This window comes from Thamnophis sirtalis, unplaced genomic scaffold (assembly GCF_051295495.1).
Source record: "Thamnophis sirtalis isolate CommonGarterSnake01/CBP01778 unplaced genomic scaffold, rThaSir2_p1.2 scaffold_7, whole genome shotgun sequence".
NCBI lineage: Eukaryota > Metazoa > Chordata > Lepidosauria > Squamata > Natricidae > Thamnophis > Thamnophis sirtalis.
This window is the reverse complement of record NW_028261387.1, coordinates 37,935,252-37,957,698: the sequence shown is the minus strand read 5'-3', so window position 1 is coordinate 37,957,698 and position 22,447 is coordinate 37,935,252.

Sequence of the window (22,447 nt, the reverse complement as noted above, 5' to 3'; positions counted from 1 at the left end):
TTGCTCGAAGTTACGCCCATTCTATCTCCCTAACTAAATTGTTAATACCTGTTTCCTGTTCCTGTGTAAGAAATGTATTCTGATTGTTTGTCAGACTCCCATGGTGCCATGCAGGGGGCTACTCTCTAGGCTGTGATGAGTTCTCAGATCCCTTGTGGTCAGTTGAGTATATTATCATGCCTTTCTGTAGCTGCTGGTGAAGTCTTTATTATGTAAAGTGGGCTAGCCTGGCCATCTCAATGGCCCATTAACTGGGGATGGGCAGGAAGCTACAGGCTTTCTGTCTTTTAAAACATGTTTCTTTCTTTTCACATCCAGAGAAATATTCTGCCTTTTCAATATTTCCTAGGATATTTCATTTTTCTGGGAGAGGGCTGGATGATAACTTCCCACAAAACAAAATATTGGTCAGGCAGTTCTCTGAAAACAATTTTGCCATTATTCTTAATCCAGTCCTGAAAACAGGTGACTTCCTAATTTCCATTAGGAAATTAAGATCTCATTAGATCTTGTTAAAGTCCAGATCCCCGACTCCAAGTGCGCAAGAAATCAGGCCTTTCCTGAAGATGGGATTCCAGACCTTTCAGCACAAGGGAGAAAGGTTTTTTTCCTGAGGGCTGGAAAGTATTTTTTTTGTCCTTCCTAAGAAAGTTCTTTCCCACATAGGAAGTAGAGACACACTCCTTAGAGAGCAACGTGTTTTTTATACTCTGGATGTTCACATTGTGTGCCAAATTCAGTTCCAGTTTTGCAACTGGTGGCTTTTCTGCAAACACTCTAATTTATTCTGTTTTATTTATGTTGTGTCCCTTTGCGATGGGAAGATAGAAACAGCTCTCAAGGACACACATACAACCCCACTGTCTCTTATTTTCCTATGCTCTGTCTTCTAACATCCCACTAACTATTGCCCCCATATATTTAAGCTATTTTCACATACTTAAAGGTTAGATTTTTTATTCTTAGGTTTTGGGATTTTGGAGCCAGTATCAGAGACTCTCTGCTTTGTGCTGTGTGATCAACACATTAAAATTAGATGGAATTTTTTTTCCTTCTCTTAATAGTAAAATAATATAACTTCCTCCATCCACAAATAATCTGTACATCCAATATATATATATACTTTATGTCAATAGCTTCACAAGATCCCAATACATTTACTGGATATATGAAATATACAGACCATTTGAAGTTATAATAGCACTGAAAAAAGTGACTTAACGACTGTTTTTCACACTTATGACATTGCAACAAAGGTGGTATTCAGCCAGTCCTCTCCGGTTTGGGTGAACCAGTAGCGGCAGTTCCGGCCCACAGGCTTTGTGTTTGACACCTGTGATCTAGCAAAATCAAATGCTATGCAGAGTTCTAATGAATGTGTCATGGTAAGCATCAACTGGAGAATTTCACAGCTGGGATTCAAAGTAATCCCAAGACTGAACCTTGTTTTTGCTGTGATAGGTTCACCCGATTTATTGTAACTTTGAGATTTATTCATGTGGTACACTAAGCAGGTTCTCCCGCTTATTGTAACTTTATATTTGTATTTTGTATTTGTATTTAATAGACTTATAGGCCGCCCAATCCCGGAGGACTCCGGGCGGCTTACAGAAAGTGAATTTTAAAAAAGAATTTAAAAAAACAAGAGGAAACAAATTAAAACCACATCATGCACCCAATCTGGTTGGGGCTGGACCTCAGTCATGAGGTCAACAGCCCCAGGCCTGCCGGAATAGCCAGGTTTTGATAGCCTTTCGGAAGGCCATGAGGGTGGGTAGGGTCCGGATCTCTGGGGGTAGTAGATTCCATAGGGTCGGAGCAGCTACAGAGAAGGCCCTCCCCCGGGGGGCTGCCAGCCGACATTGTCTGGCTGACGGCACCTGGAGAAGGTCCACCCTGTGCGATCTTATCGGCTGTTGGGAGGTATGCGGCAGTAGGCGATCCCGCAGGTATCCAGGTCCTAGGCCATGTAGGGCTTTAAAGGTAATAACCAGCATCTTGAATCGCGTTCGGAGACCGATAGGGATCCAGTGAAGCTCGCGGAGGATAGGTGTAACATGGGTGTATCGTGGTACGCCCAATATCGCTCGCGCGGCTGCATTCTGGACTAATTGTAGTCTCCGGACACTTTTCAGGGGCAGCCCCATGTAGAGCGCATTACAGTAGTCAAGTCTTGAGGTGACGAGGGCATGAGTGACCGTTTGAAGTGCTTCCCGATCCAAATAGGGTCGCAACTGGTGCACCAGGCGAACCTGGGCAAAGGCCCCCCTGGTCACAGCCGACAGGTGATGTTCTAATGTCAGCTGCGGGTCCAGGAGGACCCCCAAGTTGCGGACCCTCTGTGAGGGGTGTAAATTTTCACCCCCCAGGATTAGGGATGGACTACCTGGGCTGTCCTTGGGGGGCAACATCCATAGCCACTCGGTCTTGCCAGGATTGAGTGCCAGTTTGTTCACTCCCATCCAGATCCTGACAGCTTCCAGGCACTGGCACATCACATCCACCGTTACACTGAGCTGGCATGGGGCAGACAGATACAATTGTGTATCGTCCGCATATTGGTGGTATTTAATCCCGTGCCGACGAATGATCTCACCCAGTGGCTTCATGTAGATATTAAATAGGAGGGGGGACAAGACCGAACCCTGCGGCACACCATATTTAAGGGGCTTAGGGGTTGACCTTTGCCCTCCAACCAACATCGACTGCGACCTGTCAGAGAGGTAAGAGGAGAACCATCGTAAAACGGTGCCTCCCACTCCCACCTCTTCCAGCCATCGCAGAAGGATACCATGGTCGATGGTATCGAAGGCCGCTGAGAGGTCAAGGAGCACAAGGATAGAGGGGTGACCCCTATCCCTGGCCCGCCAGAGATCATCGGTCAATGCGACCAAAGCGGTTTCGGTGCAGTAACCAGGCCTGAAACCAGACTGAAAGGAATCTAGATAATCTGCTTCATCCAAGGTCTGTCGGAGTTAAAAGGCCACCACCTTCTCAACAACCTTCCCCAAAAAGGGGAGGTTGGAGACTGGACGATAGTTCTTAAGAACAGCTGGGTCCAGAAAAGGCTTCTTGAGGAGGGGTCTCACCACCGCTTCCTTCAAAGGTTGCAGGAAAGATTCCTTCTGCAAAGACACATTCGTAATCATCTGGAGCCAGCCTTGTGTTACCTCCCTGCTGGTCGAAACCAGCCAGGAGGGACACAGGTCCAGTAAACAGGTGGAGGCACTCATTGCTCCCATGGCCTTGTCCACTTCCTCAGGGGTGACAAGCTGGAACTCATTCCAAGAAATCTGATCAAGATCCTCCCTCGGCATCTCCGCTGGTACTGTCCAAGTAGAGTCAAGGTCTGCCCAAATCTGAGAGATTTCGTCCGACAGAAACTGAGCAAACTCTTCAGCCCTTCCCTGTAAGGGTTCCCCCGTGTCCTCCCCCTTCAAGAGGGAGTGGATTATCCTAAACAGGGCGGCTGGGCGAGATTCTGTGGATGCAATAAGAGCGGAAAAATGTGCACATTTTGCCGCCTGTATCGCCACTAAATAAGTCCTAATGAAGGCTCTTAATAGTGTTCGGTCGGATTCGGAGTTGCTAGTCCTCCAGTGTCGCTCTAGGCGTCTCTTTTGGCACTTCATCTCCCGGAATTCCTCGGTAAACCAAGGTGCCCTCCTGGATCCACTGCCGCTGAGAGGCCGCAAAGGCGCAATCCGATCCAGCGCCTCAGTCGCCGCTGTATTCCAGGCGGCGACCAAGGACTCTGTCGGATTGTGGGCAAGGGAGTCAAGCTCCTTCTGAAATCCCAACGGATCCATCAGGCACCTGGGGCAGAACCATTTAATCGGTTCCACCTCCCTGCAATGGGGGAGTAGCTTCCCGAAGTCAAGCCTCAGCACGGAGTGATCTACCCATGACAAGGGTGAGATCTCTATTTCCCTTAATTCAAGATCACGTCTCCACTGCCCCGAGAGAAATACGAGGTCGAGCGTGTGTTCTGCTCTATGAGTTGGACCCTGAATTACCTGGGTCAAGTCCATGGTTGTCATGGAAGCCATGAACTCCTGAGCCCCATCAGAGCGTTCGCCTAGAGATGGCAGGTTGAAATCCCCCAGTACTATGAGTCTGGGGAACTCAACTGCCAACCTGGCTACTGTCTCTAGGAGCACAGGCAGGGCTGTTGTGACGCAGCTGGGAGGTAGGTACATCAAAAACAAGCCCACTTGAACCCCTAGGTCCAACTCCAAGAGCAGAGACTCACACCCCACAGTCTCTGGAACAGGGATCCTGCGAGGAACTAATGACCCTCGGGTGATAACTGCCACTACCCCCCCTTCTTTGGTGTCATGGTTGGTGGAGCACCTGGAACCCTTCTGGGCACATTTCTGAGAGGAGGACTCCTCCCTCTTGGCCCAGCCAGGTTTCAGTAATACATGCCAGGTCTGCCCCCTCGCCTAATATTAAGTCCCGGACGAGGGGAGCTTTATGAATCACATAAAATGCTGCATTTAGCAACAGCAACCTGAGAACAGGGCTCTGACTTCTCTTGTCACCTGGTCCTTGAGTTGAGCTTGCAGAGCCGGAACAAGGGATCGCTGTGACGTAGCGAGCCCTCCTTCCCCGGTAATGGCTAGCCCTGCAGCTCCCATTATACCTGCCCCTCCCAGTCGTAACCGAGATGCTCCGACCCACCCCCATCCCCGTAGACCCCTCCCCCCTCCCATGGCCCCCATTCTTCCCGGCAGGCCGCACATACCATTCATTCTAGGATGAGAGGCGGGTCTGGGCCCCCATCCACTTCTGCTTCTGCACTCAGTGGAGGGGGCTTCAGGTCGCGCTCTCAGTCCTTTCATGCGTACCACACAAGCACTCTCCTCATACATACCCCACTATAATCACTAAAACATACAAAATACAATAATACAATAATATAAAATTGGTTAATTTAAAAGTGGGTTCTTTCATCTTCATTCACACAACACACACTCCATCAACAGAGTTAACACAGGTCTTAGTTCTGCCCAAGTGGTTCGCGCAAGTTCGAAAAGCTAGAAACTAATAATAGTGGTGCAGGAGGGAGAGTTCCTCATTCTCTCTTCCCTCCTGCAAGTCCGGAAAGATGCAATAAAGGGTCCAGAAGGTCCAGAGTCTAGAGTGGCTGAAGCGGCTAAAGAGAGGGGGGGGGTGCTACTTGGAGAGGGCGCTGAATCCCCACCCATGTCTTCACCAGTTTCCGTCGTCTCCTTCCGTCGAGGGCGTGTAACAAGAAACAAGCCACAGAGCTGCCAACATGCCAAGAGGTCTTCATAATCACTGCAGTGGTGGTAATTGTTTGACGGATAAAACGAAGGAAAAGAAGGTGAAAAGGCTCCAGCCAGGACCAGAAATGGCGGCCGCTGAGAGAGATGTTCACCCAAACCCCAGGGGAACTGCCTACCTGGACTAGCAGCGCCGAAAATAAGATTGTCCGAAAAAGGGCGCTGTCTGAGGTGGCACTCCTGGGGCAGCAGCAGATGATGGCGGCCGCATCAAGAGGGGCCAGGCTCAAAGACCCAGGAGTCGAGATCACAGCAGGCAAAGTGCCAGGCAACGAGGAGCTCCGCAGCGGTGACAGCAGGGCAGGAGAAGGCCGCGCTGAGAAGGAAGGAGGGGGGGTGCCTAGGAAAGCTGGGGCAGCGGCAGAGAAAACCAGCTGCCCAGTCCCGGCACACATCGTTGTAAAACTCACCACCCCCTCCATGGAACGAGGCACAATCCGTCATGCCGGCACAGCCCGGCACAAGTCTGACGGCTCCCCACAGCAGCGGGGCCGAGATCTTCGCCGTCGCCATCGCCGCCCGCATAACGCTGTCGCCGTCACTGAGCAGTGCAGGAACCACCAAGGGCGGCAGCACCGTCCGGGAGCCGCCTGAAAGCGATGCTCCCCCAGGTAGTTGCCTCCCTGGATCGTCCGAAAGTTGGTCTCCTACAGAAACCCCTTTTTCGCACTGTCCGGAATCTTAGTCCCATAAGCTTTGCTTGTATCGTTTTCCCAAGCCTAAGCGATGAAGCTTGGCAGCCATTTCCCATCGTTGCGCATGCGGAGACCTATTATTGGTGGAAAGGCTTCTTATAGACTCTGGGCAGCAAATATTAAAATATTTTTCTCCCAGATCTCCAGAAACTTTCAAATTTTGAGTGTATAGAGTGGAAAGGAAGTACTATACCAATCTAATACGTAAGTCTGGTCATGATTCTCCACCTGACTGCTCTTGTGATGACTCTCTCTGTTTCATTTAAGCTTGTGGCAGCTGTGATTAAGTAGCTCATGAATGCCTTTGAGATTTATTCATGTGGTACACTAAGCAGGTTCTCCCTGCAGGTTCGAATGAATGATATTCCTATGACCAAAGAACATTCCTGGGATTAGTTAATTTACATGGCACATTCCTTTCTCTATTTGTCATCATAGCATGGAAGCAGCTTACTACATAATACAACATTTCAACATTTGGAAAGTCACTTCAAATTCTTCTTTCTTGTTTTTTGTTGTTGTTTCTACCTATAAAAATGATTAAGGTTTTCAGATAAAAATGCATTGCATTCCTAATTCATGCAGATGATAAATAGGGAGCAAGGGTAAATTGTAAAATGGATTAAATCCATCCACAGAATAAAAATAATTTGAAGTTCTTGAATGTCTCCCAAGTCTCTTAAATGGTGGGGACACTTTGAGATTTTGGGGTAGAGGCAGAAGAAGTCCTCTTTTTAAAAATAGAAGTGTGCTGATCCAGTTATATATACAATCTTCTGTATATTTTCATATATGAACCAGTAATTATGTAATTTTTACTAATGATATAGAACTGTCAAGCAAAATGCCAAGGGAAAATTCAGACTAGAAATCAATGTTAAAAACAGATTTTAATTTTTTTAAAAAAACTCTTTTATTGCCTATCTGTGCCTAAAAAGAAAAATTTTATGTTTATAAGTTAGGTTCTCTATTCATACAAATGCAGTTCTTTGATAACTTGCCAAAAATAGCAAAATCAACCTATCTGGAAATGAGTATTGAAAATAATGAATGCAAACAAAGAATGCTTTCAACAGAAGACAAAGAAGCTTTAATTGGTATAATAAGCTACTAAATCTGAAAGAGAATGTTGGCTGAGGATAATGGAGCAAAATTAGTTATTATAGAACATGTGTTCTTGTTCTTTATGATCAAATTCAAAGGCCATTAAGTCTCTAATAACAATCATAGATGGATAAATGAAATCTCAGATTATCTCCATTCCTTATAATTGCATTCACAGGATCAAATCACTGATCACAAAAGCCACATAACTACTGTGAATGTTTTTTTATGGATGCACAGACGGGAGATCAGGATTCCACTGATTTGCATTACATTGGTGATGATTTATGATGCCTGAATATTTACCAGTATCAACAATGACCTGTCTCCATTTTCCATTCTACAATTAAAATAAGAAAAGTTTGGCATCAACCTCAGTACATTTTTATATGGATTAACTGTGAGTTTTGTACTTAAAACAATTCCTGATCTTAATATTATTTAATGCTAAGCTTGTTTTGCACCAAACTACATATTTCTCCAAAAATAAGACAGGGTCTTATTTTCTTTTGACCTCCGAACTAAGCACTTGGCCTTATTTTGGGGGAGGTCTTATTATTGTTGAGGTGCAGGAGGCAGCCAGCGTGGTGACCTCATGGCTACTGCTGTGTTGCAATATTTTCAGGGATGGCTTATTTTAGTACATGCAATCAAGACCCCAATTGGGCTTATTATCCGGGGAGGTCTTATTTTCAGGGAAACAGGGCATACTCTTAAGTCTAGATTTCTAATTATAATAAAAGCAAATCTTACAAAACCTTTTTAGCTATAGCTAACATTTTCCTTTTATCACCAAAATTGTCCAACATCTCAGAAAAAGATTACCCCTAGAGCAGGGCCGGGTTCCTGCCAGTATTAACCTCTTCTATAGAAGAGGTTCCACAAATCTACAGTGCCATTTAGAACTGGTTCCAGCTCCCTCTACCCACCCATCCGCACATCAACAAGATGAAGAATGAGAGGAGGAATTCTGGGAGTTGAAGTCCACAAGTCTTAAAGCTGTCAAGTTTGAAAACCCCTGGGGGTTTTTTTTCTAAAGGGTTAGGGGTGCAAGGGTCTTGTAACTTGACAGCTTTAAGACTTGCACACTTCAATGCCAGAGTTCCTGAGCCAACATAACTGGAGGAGGAATTCTGGGAGTTGAAGTCCACAAGTCTTAAAGCTGTCAAGTTTGAACACCCCTGGGTTTTTTTCCTAAAGGGTTAGGGGTGCAAGGGTCTTGCAAGTTGACACCTTTAAGACTTGCATGCTTCAAATGCCAGAGTTTCTGAGCGAACATTTTGGTTGCTAAGCAAGAGCATTGTTAAGTAAGTTTCACCACATTTTACAAGTTGGCCATGCCCACCCAGTCACATGGCTGGCAAGCTACTCCCACCCGGTCACATGCTGGCATGCCACTCGCACAAAGCAGGCCACACCTACAGAAGAAGTTCTAATTTTTTTTGAAACCCACCACTGCCCTAGAGCCAACATTCCAGAAATTTCATTAATGTTAAGATAGGCAGAACCAGAGAGGGATTGACGGTTGCCAGAATCTACCCTGGTTCATTACTGGTTCTGGCTTAGTCCTCCTGAATAAAGGAGATCTTATCCTGCTGCTAGATGGTTGCAGCACCTGTGTTTAGACATGCCAAGTTGGTATTTAGGTGCTGCATCTCTAACCTATGCAAGAACACCATGTATTTTCCCCAAGCAAAGAAGATAATCTTTTTAAATGTTTGTTTCCCACCTGACTGTCTCCTAGAAATCCTAGATTCATTAGGATAAGAGACACAGTCTTCCTTTTGACGAAGAGTTGGTTTTGTCTACTTTTTATTCTATGCAAGGTGGCACTTTACAAATTCTGGAAATATAGCAATAGCAATAGCAGTAGACTTATATACCGCTTCATAGGGCTTTCAGCCCTCTCTAAGCGGTTTACAGAGAGTCAGCATATTGCCCCCAACAATCTGGGTCCTCATTTTACCCACCTCGGAAGGATGGAAGGCTGAGTCAACCCTGAGCCGGTGAGATTTGAACCGCTGAACTGCTGATCTAGCAGTAGCCTGCAGTGCTGCATTTAACCACTGCGCCACCTCGGCTCTTCAATATGTTCACTCCCAGTCACAATACTTTCAATAGCAATAGCAATAGCAGTTAGACTTATATACCGCTTCATAGGGCTTTCAGCCCTCTCTAAGCAGTTTACAGAGTCAGCATATTGCCCCCAACAACAATCCGGGTCCTCATTTTACCCACCTCGGAAGGATGGAAGGCTGAGTCAACCCTGAGCCGGTGAGATTTGAACAGCCGAACTGCAGAACTGCAGTCAGCTGAAGTAGCCTGCAGTGCTGCACTCTAAGCACTGCACCACCTCGGCTCCATCAGCCCATGTCAGGCATGACACCATCGTATGATATATATTTTTGCATTCTGACATTGTAGAATTTCCATCATATCCTTTGGTTCCCTCAGCTAGTAAAACAAGGACAGCTTGTTTTTGCTTTTATCTGGAATTAATTAGGGCAAAACTAAAAGTAACTTGAAAGATCTTCAAGCAGAACTTCTAAAAACTGGCTCTCAATCTGCTGACTCAGTGATGGCTTCATTGTAGACTCTGCATTTTTAAACCAGAGTTCTGAATGTAAGTTCTATTTTAATTTCCGTTTTTAATTATCATATTAGCCTCTTCAAGTGCTCTTTAAGTGGAAAAATGTGACAGAAATAAGCAAAATAATGTATGAAAAGATCTCTCACACTTTACTTTCATTAAAAAGCTGTTAGAGTGTCAATCTGGGTCAGAATCATGCTATCAGGATACAGGCTTTTTATGTTTTCTTTCAAGTCATTTTTCTCCATTTGAAATTATCTTCTTGAAGCTGCTATTAGCATGCCGTCACCCAAGGGATGTACATGTGTGATAGCAATCCAGAGAATTTGAATTTGAATTTGAATTTGAATTTATTAAAATTTATAGGCCGCCCTTTTCCCTGAGGGGACTCAGGGCGGCTCACAATCACAAGGGAGGGAAGTGCAACATCAAAAACAAAACAAAATGTGAACAAAGAAAAAAAAAGTAAAACGCAACTTTCGTTCAACAATCAAACACTCGGGCGGGTGAATTAGGAACCTATCCCCAGGCCTGCTGGGAGAGCCAGATCTTGAGGGCTGCGCGGAAGGTCTGGACGGTGGTGAGGGTACGGATCTCAGCGGGGAGATCGTTCCACAGGGTCGGAGCTGCAACAGAAAAGGCTCTCCTCCGTGTAGTCGCCAGTCGGCATTGACTGGCAGATGGGATACGGAGGAGGCCCAGTCTGTGCGATCGAATTGGTCGAAGGGAGGTAATCGGCAGGAGGCGGTCTCTCAAGTACCCAGATCCACTACCATGGAGTGCTTTAAAGGTGGTCATCAGTACCCTGAAGCGCACCCGGAGACCAACAGGTAGCCAGTGCAGCTCGCGGAGGACAGGTGTAACGTGGGCGAACCGCGGTGCGCCCACTATCACTCGCGCGGCTGCATTCTGGACTAACTGTAGTCGCCGGATGCACTTCAAGGGCAACCCCATGTAGAGCCCATTGCAGTATTCCAGCCTAGAGATCACAAGGGCTCGAGTGACTGTTGTGAGAGCCTCCCGGTCTAGGTAGGGCCGCAACTGGCGGACCAGGCGAACCTGGGCAAATGCCCCCCTGGTCACAGCTGACAGCTGGTGGTCAAAAGTCAGCTGTGGGTCCAGGAGGACTCCTAAGTTGCGGACCCTATCTGAGGGGTGTAAAATTTGACCCCCCAGCCTAAGTGTTGGTACATTCGCCAAATTATTGGGAGGGAAGCACAACAGCCACTCGGTCTTGTCCGGGTTGAGTACCAGTTTGTTAGCGCTCATCCAGTTCCTAACGGCCTCTAGACCCTGGTTCATCACGTCCACCGCTTCATTGAGTTGGCACGGGGCGGACAGATACAGTTGCGTATCGTCCGCATATTGGTGGTATTTTATCCCGTGCCTCCGAATGATCTCGCCCAGCGGTTTCATGTAAATGTTAAATAGTAGGGGGGATAAGACCGAACCCTGTGGCACCCCACATGTTAGGGGCCTCAGGGACGATCTCTGCCCCCCGACCAACACCGACTGCGACCTGTCCGAGAGGTAGGAGGAGAACCACCGTAAAACAGTGCCTCCCACTCCCACCTCCCGCAGTCGTCGCAGAAGGATACCATGGTCGATGGTATCGAAAGCCGCTGAGAGGTCAAGGAGAACCAGGATGGATGCATAGCCTCCATCTCTGGCCCTCCAGAGATCATCGGTCAATGCGACCAAAGAGAAGCCACCTAAATGAAAGGCATATCTGATCCTCTCTCCATATACTGTGATCACATCTTGAATGTAGCTGCTACTTTTAAATAACAGCAATAACAGTACATGCCACTTCCGGTTAATACCCTTAAAATACTTCTTATCTAGAAAAACTGCTGTCTGGCTGATAACAGCCTGGCTAAGTTTGGATTCTCTTAGTGGCCTTAAGAGAGAAATGAGATGGCCAGCTGAGGTTATTAAGAAGTTGGAAAGGGAATTTATGATGAAAAGTGGACTGGATGAGAGACAGTTGGCTAGTGCAAAAAAGCTCTTGACTGATTCTTTGCATTTTGCCTTTCCTTCTGATGCTGTTGCTCTGCAATCTTTCTTGTCTTTCAAAACATTATGGAGCTAGCAAATCCAACTTCTTGTCAACACTCACTCTATGGAGATTGTGCTGGCTCTTTGCCTCCCTGGCACATGTAAATCTATTGGTATCTGAATTGTGAGGGAGTTGTCATTTTTAATGGGCTGGAAATTACTACTAAAATTTTGTGAATATAATTTGCCAGCAGCTACAACTAAGAAACCGCTTCCACTTCAACATTACTCCATCAGCTAATTTTCTTTCTCCATTTATTTTGTTCCTTCATGGTGTTGATATGTATAAAATTAAGAGTTGATGCCTTGCTCTATTTCCAGAATGTTTGCTGGTGAAAGTCTGGCAAAAATTGGAACTGGAAATAAAAGTTTGGATCCAGTGCTGGATTTTTCTAAACCTTTGAGAGAAAAAAATATCTGGAAGATACACAGATAGGCTGCGTATCTTCTGCATATGCAGAAAGGCCAAAAAGGATTTTAAGGAAACCAAATTTAATAGATTTTAATCATGGATAATCACCAATCTGGTGCTTCCAGATATTTTGTGACTATGCTGTCATCCCTCCCCCAAGTGTTTTGGAAAATGAAGGATCAGATCAGATTAACAGAGTTGGAAGGGACCTTATAGGTCGTCTGGTCCAACTCCCACCCCCACCCCCGCTCAAGCAGGAGACCCTACACCATTTCTGACAAATGGCAGTCCAGTCTCTTCTTGAAAGTCTCAAGTGATGAAGCCCACACAACTTCTGAAGGCAAGCTTCTTCCATTGGTTGATTGTTCTCACTGTCAGAAAGTTGGTGAACATTTAATGAAAGAAAGTGTTTGTGACTGTGTGGGTAATGGTGGATAAATAGTTATTCTTGGCTTAAGAAACAGAGATGAGCATCACCCCTAAAATCAGTCATGACTAGCAGGCTAAAATCTGTGCCCCCACATAGGCTCCTAAAGGAATATGGAAAGGGAACAATTATCTCAGGTAACTGGATCAAATTTGTAGCAATTTGGGTGCTTTCTGACACAGACCTTCCATTAGTGTAACTCGGATGTAGTAGATTGCTTTCCATGAGGTCACTTAAGAGAAAACAATTGCCTAGTCCCTCTTTTGTAGATTTAGAAGCAACACGAAGGAGGAAGGAAATGCAGCATGATACAGATTGAATCTAATGTCTACATGTAGAGATTTCTTCTCTGCATATGGAAGGCATGAGTTCAATGCAACCAAAGCTTATGATTGTAGAAACAGCATTTTTTTTTGAGGAAGATTGATTATTTGGAAGATTAGTAATCTGTTTAAGAAATTATTGCCTAAAACCTCTCCTCTCCTCACCTCAACAATGGAACCTGGAGAAATCCTGTCTCATACATCTTGTCTTCTTCTCTTTTTTCTCATATTTTACTAATTCCAATCTCATTTGTTTCCCTTCTTCCTATCCTAGATTCACCTTCTATTTCAATTTCCTAGCTTGAATTTATTTCTTTCTCTTTTTTGTATCATTTTCTCCTATTGTATTTCTTTTTCCACCTTTGATAAAGTTGCTGTTTGTATAAATAGAAGTTTGCCTGTACAAGCAAAGTAAAAATCTCTTAACTTGTATTCTTTGTTCTACACAGTAAGGAATAAACTCCACTATGTTGTGTATATTGCTATGCAAGTATATGTTGTTTGGGGGGGGGCATTTAAACCAGTGTATAAATGGTAATCAAAACACCTCGACATCTGAGATGCTTAAAGACTTTTTGATCCTTCATTTGAAATAACTATAGTGCATGCTTTTAAGGGGATGTGGTGGCTCAGTGGCTAAGACGCTGAGCTTGTCAATCAGAAACATCGGCAGTTCAGCAGTTCAAATCCATAGCGCCCTGTGACAGAGTGAGCTCTTGTTACTTATCCCAGTTTCTGCCAATCTAGCAGTTCGAAAGCATGTAAAAATGCAAGTAGAAAAATAGGAACCACCTTTGGTGGGAAGGTAACAACGTTCCCTGCACCTTCGGTGTTTTGTCATGCTGGCCACATGACCACGTCTTCGGACAGCACTGGTTTTTGGCTTTGTAATGGAGATGAGCACTGCTCCCTAGAGTAGGAAATGACTAGCACATATGTACGAGGGGAACCTTTGCCTATGCTTTTTAATGTTTAAAATAAACCTCTGAAGATATAATAATGACAATTTAACATGGAAATGATATATCAACCTTGAAAATTAATGGTTAGGAATTATTAAAATCTAGAACAGGAATATTTAATTTTCCCCTGTAAAATTCTCATCTAAACAACTTTTTTCCTGGAGTAATCAGATTCCAAACATGAAAAGATTATAATTTGGAAGAACCATTTTGCTTGATTTTATCCTAGCCAAGCCATGCATTTTATTTTATAAATGCAGTGTTATTATCTTACAGTGGACTGCATATTTCCTAAACCATTCATTGATGGAACATATTGAAATCATCCTGTGTATCAAATATCCATTTATTCTTCAGAACTGCTTTAAAGAAAGAGAGGGAGAGGGTGATCATTTTTACAATTATAGATGCTCAACTGACAAAAAGCTGGATCCCATTTTAATGCTAACAAGACTTTATTTCGGAGCCAGAACAAAATGACACTCAGTGCTAAGGGGGGAAAAAGTGCTATTGATTTTAAAGAATGACAAAAATAAATGAAAGGGACTTTGGGGTTTCTAGAACATTTCAGTTATACAAAACACAAAAGGGAAAGATTATCAGGTCTTGAAAATCCTACTGCCAAGAAGTATATTGCTTGAAATAATGAACTGTGGACAATTTTAATCTTTACCAAGACTAAGGTCCTTTAAAAAAAATCAATTGCTAACAATCCAATTCAGCCTGTCAGAGGATGATGGGATTGTCTGGAGGTCATCAGGCTAAGAAAGTCTGCTTTTACTGAAAGAGATCACTGCCAATTTACAATTGTCAAGTGTTCATTCTTCCTTCTTCAGTGCTTTGCTTTGGTAGCTGTTGGTCATACTGTGGAAGTAAAACCTTGCAATGGCCACCAAGAAGTCTTCCTTCTCCTCCTTTTTTTTCTTCCCTGGATCTTTAAAGCAGCTGGAAGAGCATTGCACCACAGCTGGATTCCAATTAAGAAATGAAGATGCTGAGAGTGTGCATAAAGGGTGATTGTGATGTGTGGGAGGGCAGAAAGGAAGAATTTGAAGCTGTCAACTCAAGAGGCAACTGATGGTAAAGAAGGAGCAGACTTGGACTTCACCAGACCAATAGTTAACAAGCTGAAAGGAGAAGCGGCCAGCAGCTTTACTCCTCCAACAGCAGTGCGGAGAGGCTATAGAGCAGTTGGTAAAGCATCTTCCTTTTCTTACCCCATCACAGAGTGAGAAACTGCCAAATCAATTATTCCACAGCCAACTAGAACAGGTGTTGACAGCAATAGAAGTCAATCTGAAGGTGGCTAAAGACCTTGGCTTAAACTCAAGTAATAAAGAATGTTTAGGAGTAATAAATAGACATAGAAGTGAGTATAGTTAGATAGTTGTTAGTCATGAAATTGTGTCTGACCCTATGTGCCTCCAGGCCAGTGGTGGGTTCTGGATCCCGGCATCGCCCACATGGACCCGCGTGGCATGTGCACACATGTGTGTGGCACGTGTTTGCATCGTACCTGCCTGCAATGCCTTCGCAAGCCTCCACAGTGCTCCAGCTGCTCGGCAGAGCATTGCACAGGTGCCATACATGCCATTCGCATGCACGGAACTGCCAAAGGACAGGTAAGGAGCTCGGGTGGGCGGGTGAGCCTTCCAGATCACCATACCGGAATGGTACCCGGTGCTGCGGGCAGGCTCCGGTACACCTGTACCGGGGGTATCACCTGCAACCCCCCACTGCTCCAGACCTTCCTATCTTCTATCATTCCCCGGAGCCCATTTAGGCTCACTATTTAGTATAAGATAATAAGTGGTAAAGTAGGTGATAGAAATGTTTTATAATTTTTTACATATAGCAGGAAGATGAAAGCAGTATGTTGCTGGTCTGTTCTGTTTCCCAAAAATATCTTCTCACTAATACCATAACAAAGCGGGAGGTCTCTCAGTTTGCCCCTGGTGCCTTTTCATTGCATTTGTTTACCTGCTAAATATTTGTGTCATACACCTGACAAAGATCAAGAATAACAGGGTTGTAGTTTGTAATTTAAAATTTTCTCCCAGAACAGATTATAGATTGTTTATGTTCTTTAGATAAATGGGATTATCTGGTAGTATTTTCCTAGCAGAGAGATTTTTGGAAAGTGGATAATATTGGCTTTTTGAACCACACGAAATCAGTTTGTAGCACTGTAGGGAATCTATGAATGGTAAGGCAGGAGATTAATAAAACAGGATATATGGGCAGGAACTTGAATGTTTGCATTATCTTATGTAGTAAATCTGTGTTGTGAGGTAGGAATGATATGGATTTCCCTCTTTTCATTTGGGCTCAAGGAAATATTCTCAAGGAAATAATAAAGTATCCTTGGAGGTAAGGAAAAGGCAAAACTAATTGAATATTCATTTGCAATGCTAATTATCCTACCCCCTTGCCGGAACACACTGAATTCACAAGATTCACTGAACCACAAATTAACTTTGTGGTTAATTAACTGACTGTTGTTACATCCTCAAACCCCCATAGCTTCAACCTTAATGTGTCTACTGTGGACCTATACTCAATTCCTAAGAGGTCTGTAAGGGGGCATGCATAAGCGCACCAGTGTGCCTTACCATCCCTGTCCTACTGTCCCCATTTATTCATACCTATTTCCTATGTTCATGTCATGTTTATACTTAGACCTGTTATCTCGTATATGTTTGACAAACAAACTAACTGACTAAATAAATAAATAAACTATTTCCATTTAGGGTAGTATGGTGTGAACCAAGTTCTGTGAATCCAGAGAATGGGCTTAATTGTAAAAAAACATGGTTCATTTAACTATGTTATATGAATACAGGAAATAAAATCCTTGCTTTTTCTTCACCTGTAATTTCACAGCTTCTTATCTGCCCAATCTTTGCCCATTGGTTCAGTGTGTCCCTCCTCACATTTAAAAAAAAAAAAAAAAAAGCAAGGAGAAGCAGCATTGGCAAACTCAGCAGAGAAAAAGGCAAATCTGGGAGGGGAGCGAAAAATGTATAATATATAAACATGAATAAACAACAGACCAAGACTCAATTATTCTGGAGAACCAGGCTACTTTTAAAATTGTGGTTTTACTTTTGTACTCAGAGAGAGGGGGGAGGGAGGGAGGGAGAGGGGGGGAGGAACACAGAATGGAAATCAGTAGGAAAAATGGAAACAAGCTGTTTCACAGAGAAAATGGTGTGAATGTGTATATGTGCACACATGCATAATTTTACTGAAAAGGGCAGGCATTGAACTAATCGGGAGCAGAGAGAAATTAGAAGTGTTGTGCATACATTATTCTTTTGCACTTTGTGATGCCTCGTTTGAAATTGGCAGTGCTTTCAACATATACAGCCAAAAGTGCCATTTCTGCCAGGCAACCGAGTCAGTAATTTGGAGTCTTCCTTTTTCCTCTTCAAAGCTCCATCTGTAAGATTACCAGATCCATATCCAAAGTAACCTTCTGTCCCTTGAAAGTTCTCTAAAATTTAACTGATGAAGCAGAAGCTCCTGACCCTGTAGTGCAGGAAAAATCACTTATCTCAGTACAGAAGACAAGGCCATCCAGGGGAAAAAAATTAGATCTGACACAATGCTGTGGAATAGCAGAATTCATCAGAAAGTCCTGCTGATTTCTTTCTGCTTTCCCTGAACTACAAAAAGACTTTTGTGCTGCCATACTGTAAGATCTCCTTGGTTTTAGGTAAGCTCCATATTCTGCAGGGGTAGGAAATATGCAGGGGCGGGATTGAAACATGTTAGCAACTGGTTCTCTGGCCGGTTGCTGGGTGGGCATGGCCTACTCAGCCTCCTGCACCAGAGGGGCATTTTCACCCTTCCCAGGCTCCAGATGCTTTCTTTGAGCCTCTGGGAGGGCGAAAACAGCCTCCCCGGGTGTGGAGGCCCTCTGGAGGCAGGAAACAGGCCTGTTTCTGGACTTCTGGAACTTCTGGGAGGCACATTTTTTGCCCTCCCAAAGCCTCTGTGTTGGCCTGCACTTACCTGGCATGATGAACAGGCCACATGGGAGGGGCAGGGTGGGGTGGGCAGCACCAGCCAGCCTTCCAACTACTGGTTTGGCGAGCCAGATGTAAAATTAGCATCCGATTCGTCCGAACCAGTCCGAACTAGGAATGATGTGATAAGTTAGATGCACTTCTGGATGGAGGCTCCCACAGAAAAGCCCCACCCTCTTTGCATTTAGCATTTGGGCTAATCCAGCCATGGCATTGGGCCCCTGGATTCCCATGAAGTAGTTGTTACACTGCTGAACTAGTTTTCTTTCAACTCAGCTGCATTGCAACTCAAATGGCATGTTTTTCTCTGAAGTTATTTTATTTGGGATATTTGGGTTTTGATGGACCATTTTCCATTGGTGGCAATTCTTGTCACCCTTGGGCTGAATCTGGTTCCAGAGGCTTCAAGTTTTTTTTATACATCTGGTCAATTTCTAAGTCAGTTTCCCAATCCCTTTAAAACTATTTGCTGATTGATTCCCCCCCTGACTATTTATATAAGGCATGACTAAGCCTCTTATTCCACCTATCTTAAGGTGACCAGACATAACGCTTTTGGCGGGACACCCCCGCTTTTTGATGCATTTTCCCGCGTCCCGCCCGCTTTTTTAAAAGGCACGCTTTTTTTGGCGATCGCAGCTCCCGCCCATCAGCTGCTGGGCTGGCTCATCGTTCTGTTCTATGCTACCTACAAATTTAAGCCAGCCCAGCCTGCCGCTCACTGATTTGATTGGCTGGACTCCAGCCAATCAGTGAGCTGGCCAACCAGCTCACTGATTGGCTGGACTCCTTAGCTGAGGACGCATGCGCGAGTCTCCATTTTATTTTGTCTTTCTTGTTGGGGTTGCAGCTGCGCTTACTGGTGGTGAGTAAAATAAATCATGTTTTGTAAAAAATTTTACTCGGGAGTAAATTTTACTTACTCCCGAGTAAAAATTTTACTCGGGAGTAAAAAGCGGCTGCCGGTCGCGCAGAGAACTTCCACGTGGTTCCATCCAGACTTGCCGCCCGTGCTGGCTGTGAACTCCGCAAAGCCAAAGGGGGAGAAGGCAGGGGGCTGTCTCCTCCTCCCAGCCCAGCAAACAGTCCTTTTTTCAGCTGTGCAGACAACTTCCACGTGGCTCTCGCAGCCCGGCAGAAGCATTTTTTCGGGGGAGGGCTCTGCCTTAAGCAAGAATTGCATTAAAGACCAGAGCAACAGGTATTTCCTTATTTGCCTGGAGACAAATAATTCCTAGGGATACTTGCCATGTTCTTTCATCACCATGACGATCTTATTTTTTTGAGCTAAATGTATTTTTCCAGTTTGAATTGGGCATAATCTTTTTTTATTGATCCACTGTCAGGAAGAGGGATTATAATTTAAAACAGATGATTTCAGTGGCATCTTTTTTATTAATTTAAATTTCTTTCCGTTCTCCATACCCATCTTCTTGTATCAAATAATAGCTGTGGATTCATTGGTATTAAGTGTATATGTTTGAAGCAGTGCAGGAAATCTTGAAAACTTATGAATTTCTCTCCCCTCTGTGGCATTAGGCCTTAGTATCTGATTTGCTATATAACTTAGCAGTAGTTATTAGCACTCTTGGTGAATGATTCCCTTTTCTCAAATTATCTTGAACAATAGTTTGCAGTGTTTTCATATCTTGCACCCAGCTTTTTAAATTTATTATTAAATAATTTGTATTCTATCAGGGGCTTTCAGCAGTTTACAGCAACAAAAATGCCAAATAAAATTATATTATTATAAAATCATTGTAACAATTCCACAAAAACAATAAAAAGAAAATCCAGTGATAAAACCATATTAAATCCCAATGGCTCTAGAAGACAGAATAATTTGTACAGCCTTCCTGAATGGACAGCAGGTTAGGGCTCCCTGCTCTGGAGGAGGTTTCCAAAGGATGGGCACCAGCTGAGACCTTCCTCCTGAGAAAGCCCTACCTTTGTCATGAATGGGATTACAGGGCCTCCCCAGAAGATATTTAAAGCTCTGGTAAGATAGCTTTGAGGGGGGTGGTCTTTAAATATTTGGACTTTAAGCTGATTTTGGAACATCTGTAAATTTGAAAGCACAAAAAATGCTATTGGCTTGTTTCCAGATGAGTCATTTACTGTAAGGAGTATAGGCTCAATGTATTTTAAAATAATATTTTATTTATTGTGCATATGATTTTTTAAAATAGTGGTATTCTGTGTTGATTCTTTTTTTAAATTGTCTTAGACTATTTAAAAAAAGATTCTATCCAAAATAAATTGAAACAAGCCATTTTTAAAATTTCTATGCACAATACTTTGAAATGGACTCAGGAGTCATGATTGACACTGAGTGAATTTGCACTTTTAATAATCAGGAAGATACAATGGCATTGAAAAAAGTGACTGATGACCATTTTTCACACTTAGCGACCATTTTCACACTTAGCGACCATTGTGGCATCCTCATGGTTACGCGATCAAAATGTTGATGTTTGGCAACGGATTCGTATTTCTGATGATAGTTTGAAATGGTGACAGTATAAATTATTGCTGGTGTAATACTTAACAATGGTTTTTAAGGATTTCTTTTATTTATAGAATACCTTTTTTATTATTTTGGGGGGATTTTTACTTTTAAATTGTTTATAAAATGTATTTACTACAAGAAATGTTCCTTTTTGCAAATGTGATCTTTGCAAATCTTTGTGATGCAATATGTTCAGACCAGGTTTATGTGTCTCAAAGTGGCTGCTATTCTATGGGCAGGCCAGGTTGGTGCAAGGCAGCTTTGCCAGATTTGGTGTGTTTCACCCTCATTGAATTTTATATTGTATAAAGAATGGAAGGAGGAAGGAAGAGAAAAAAGGAGGAAGGGAGTGAGTGAGGAAAGAAGAGGATGGAAGGAGGGAGGAAGGAAGGAAGAGAGGGAAAGAGCAGAAGACAGATAAGGTGAAGGTAGATAAGCAAGAGGAATGAAGGAAGAAGTGAGGAGTCTCGAGGAGGGGGAAAACATTTAGTGACCAAAGTTACAATGGCATTGAAAAAAGTGACTGATGACCATTTTTCACACTTAGCGACCGTTGAGACCATTTTTCACACTTAGCGACCGTTGAGACCATTTTTCACACTTAGCGACCGTTGCAGCATCACCATGGTCACGTGATCAAAATTTTATTTGGCAACAGATTCGTATTTATGCTGGTTTCAGTGTCCTGGGGTGACCTTTTGACAAAAAAATTTTTTTTTAATCAAGCCCCCCCCCCCCCGGTCAAGGGTGTCCCTCTTTTCCAATCTGAAAATCTGGTCACCTTAACCTATCTCCTAGGCTCAGGTGAAGCAAGATTTCCTTCTCCCCATTCCAGGCACGTGGGAATTCTGTACTGCAACCCACAATTACAGTTGCCACTCAGGGAAAGCCTGTACCAAGCTATCCTCACAGCTTTCAATGGAAATTCTCAGGCAGAAAGAATGGTATCTGAGAAGATCAGGTACGGTAGCCTTTTTCTCATAGCTCAGATTCTGGTCGGGTGGGGAGGGGAGAAGCAGTCTATACTGAAAACACCGAGGAAGGAATATTTTACTTTCTGTTCAGAGTGGGGGCAAGGACATTTTTGTAAGAGATGCTATTGCATGTAGAAAGAAGAACTGTCTCACTGTCAGTTTCTGTGCTCTCCTCTCAGCCAACTGATGGGGACATGGATTAGTTCAAGAGGCACCAGGGGAGAATCTGGAGCGACATCTCTGGATTGATTTTCAACTTGTTACCCCTGAGGAAGTGGACAAGGCCATGGGAGCTGTGAGTGCCTCCACATGTGTGCTGGACCTGTGCCCCTCCTGGCTGGTTGCTAACAGCAGGGAGGTGACACGGGGCTGGATCCAGGCGGTTGTTATTGCCTCCCTTCGGGAGGGGTTCTTTCCCCCCACTTTAAAGGCAGCGGTGGTGAGACCCCTCCTGAAGAAGCCATCTTTGGATCCAGCCGCTTTAAATAACTATCGTCCAGTCTCCAACCTCCCCTTTGTGGGGAAGTTTGTTGAGAAAGTGGTGGCCTCTCAGCTCCGGCGGTCCTTGGAGGAAACCGATTATCTAGATCCCTTTCAGTCGGGATTTAGGCCTGGCTACAGCACGGAAACCGCCTTGGTCGCACTGACCGATGATCTCTGGAGAGCCAGGGATGGGGGTCATGCCTCCATCCTAGTGCTCCTTGACCTCTCAGCGGCCTTCGATACCATCGACCATGGTATCCTTCTGCGACGACTGCGGGAGGTGGGGGTGGGAGGCACCGTTCTATGGTGGTTCTCCTCCTACCTCTCGGACAGGTCGCAGTCGGTGTTGGTCGGAGGACAGAGATCGACCCCTAGGCCCCTGAATTATGGGGTGCTGCAGGATTTGGTCCTGTCCCCCCTCCTGTTTAATATCTACATGAAGCCGCTGGGTGAGATCATTCGATGGCACGGGATAAAATACCATCAGTATGTGGACGGTACACAGCTGTATCTGTCCGCCCCGTGCCAACTCAGTGAAGCGGTTGACGTGATGTGTCAGTGCCTCGAGGC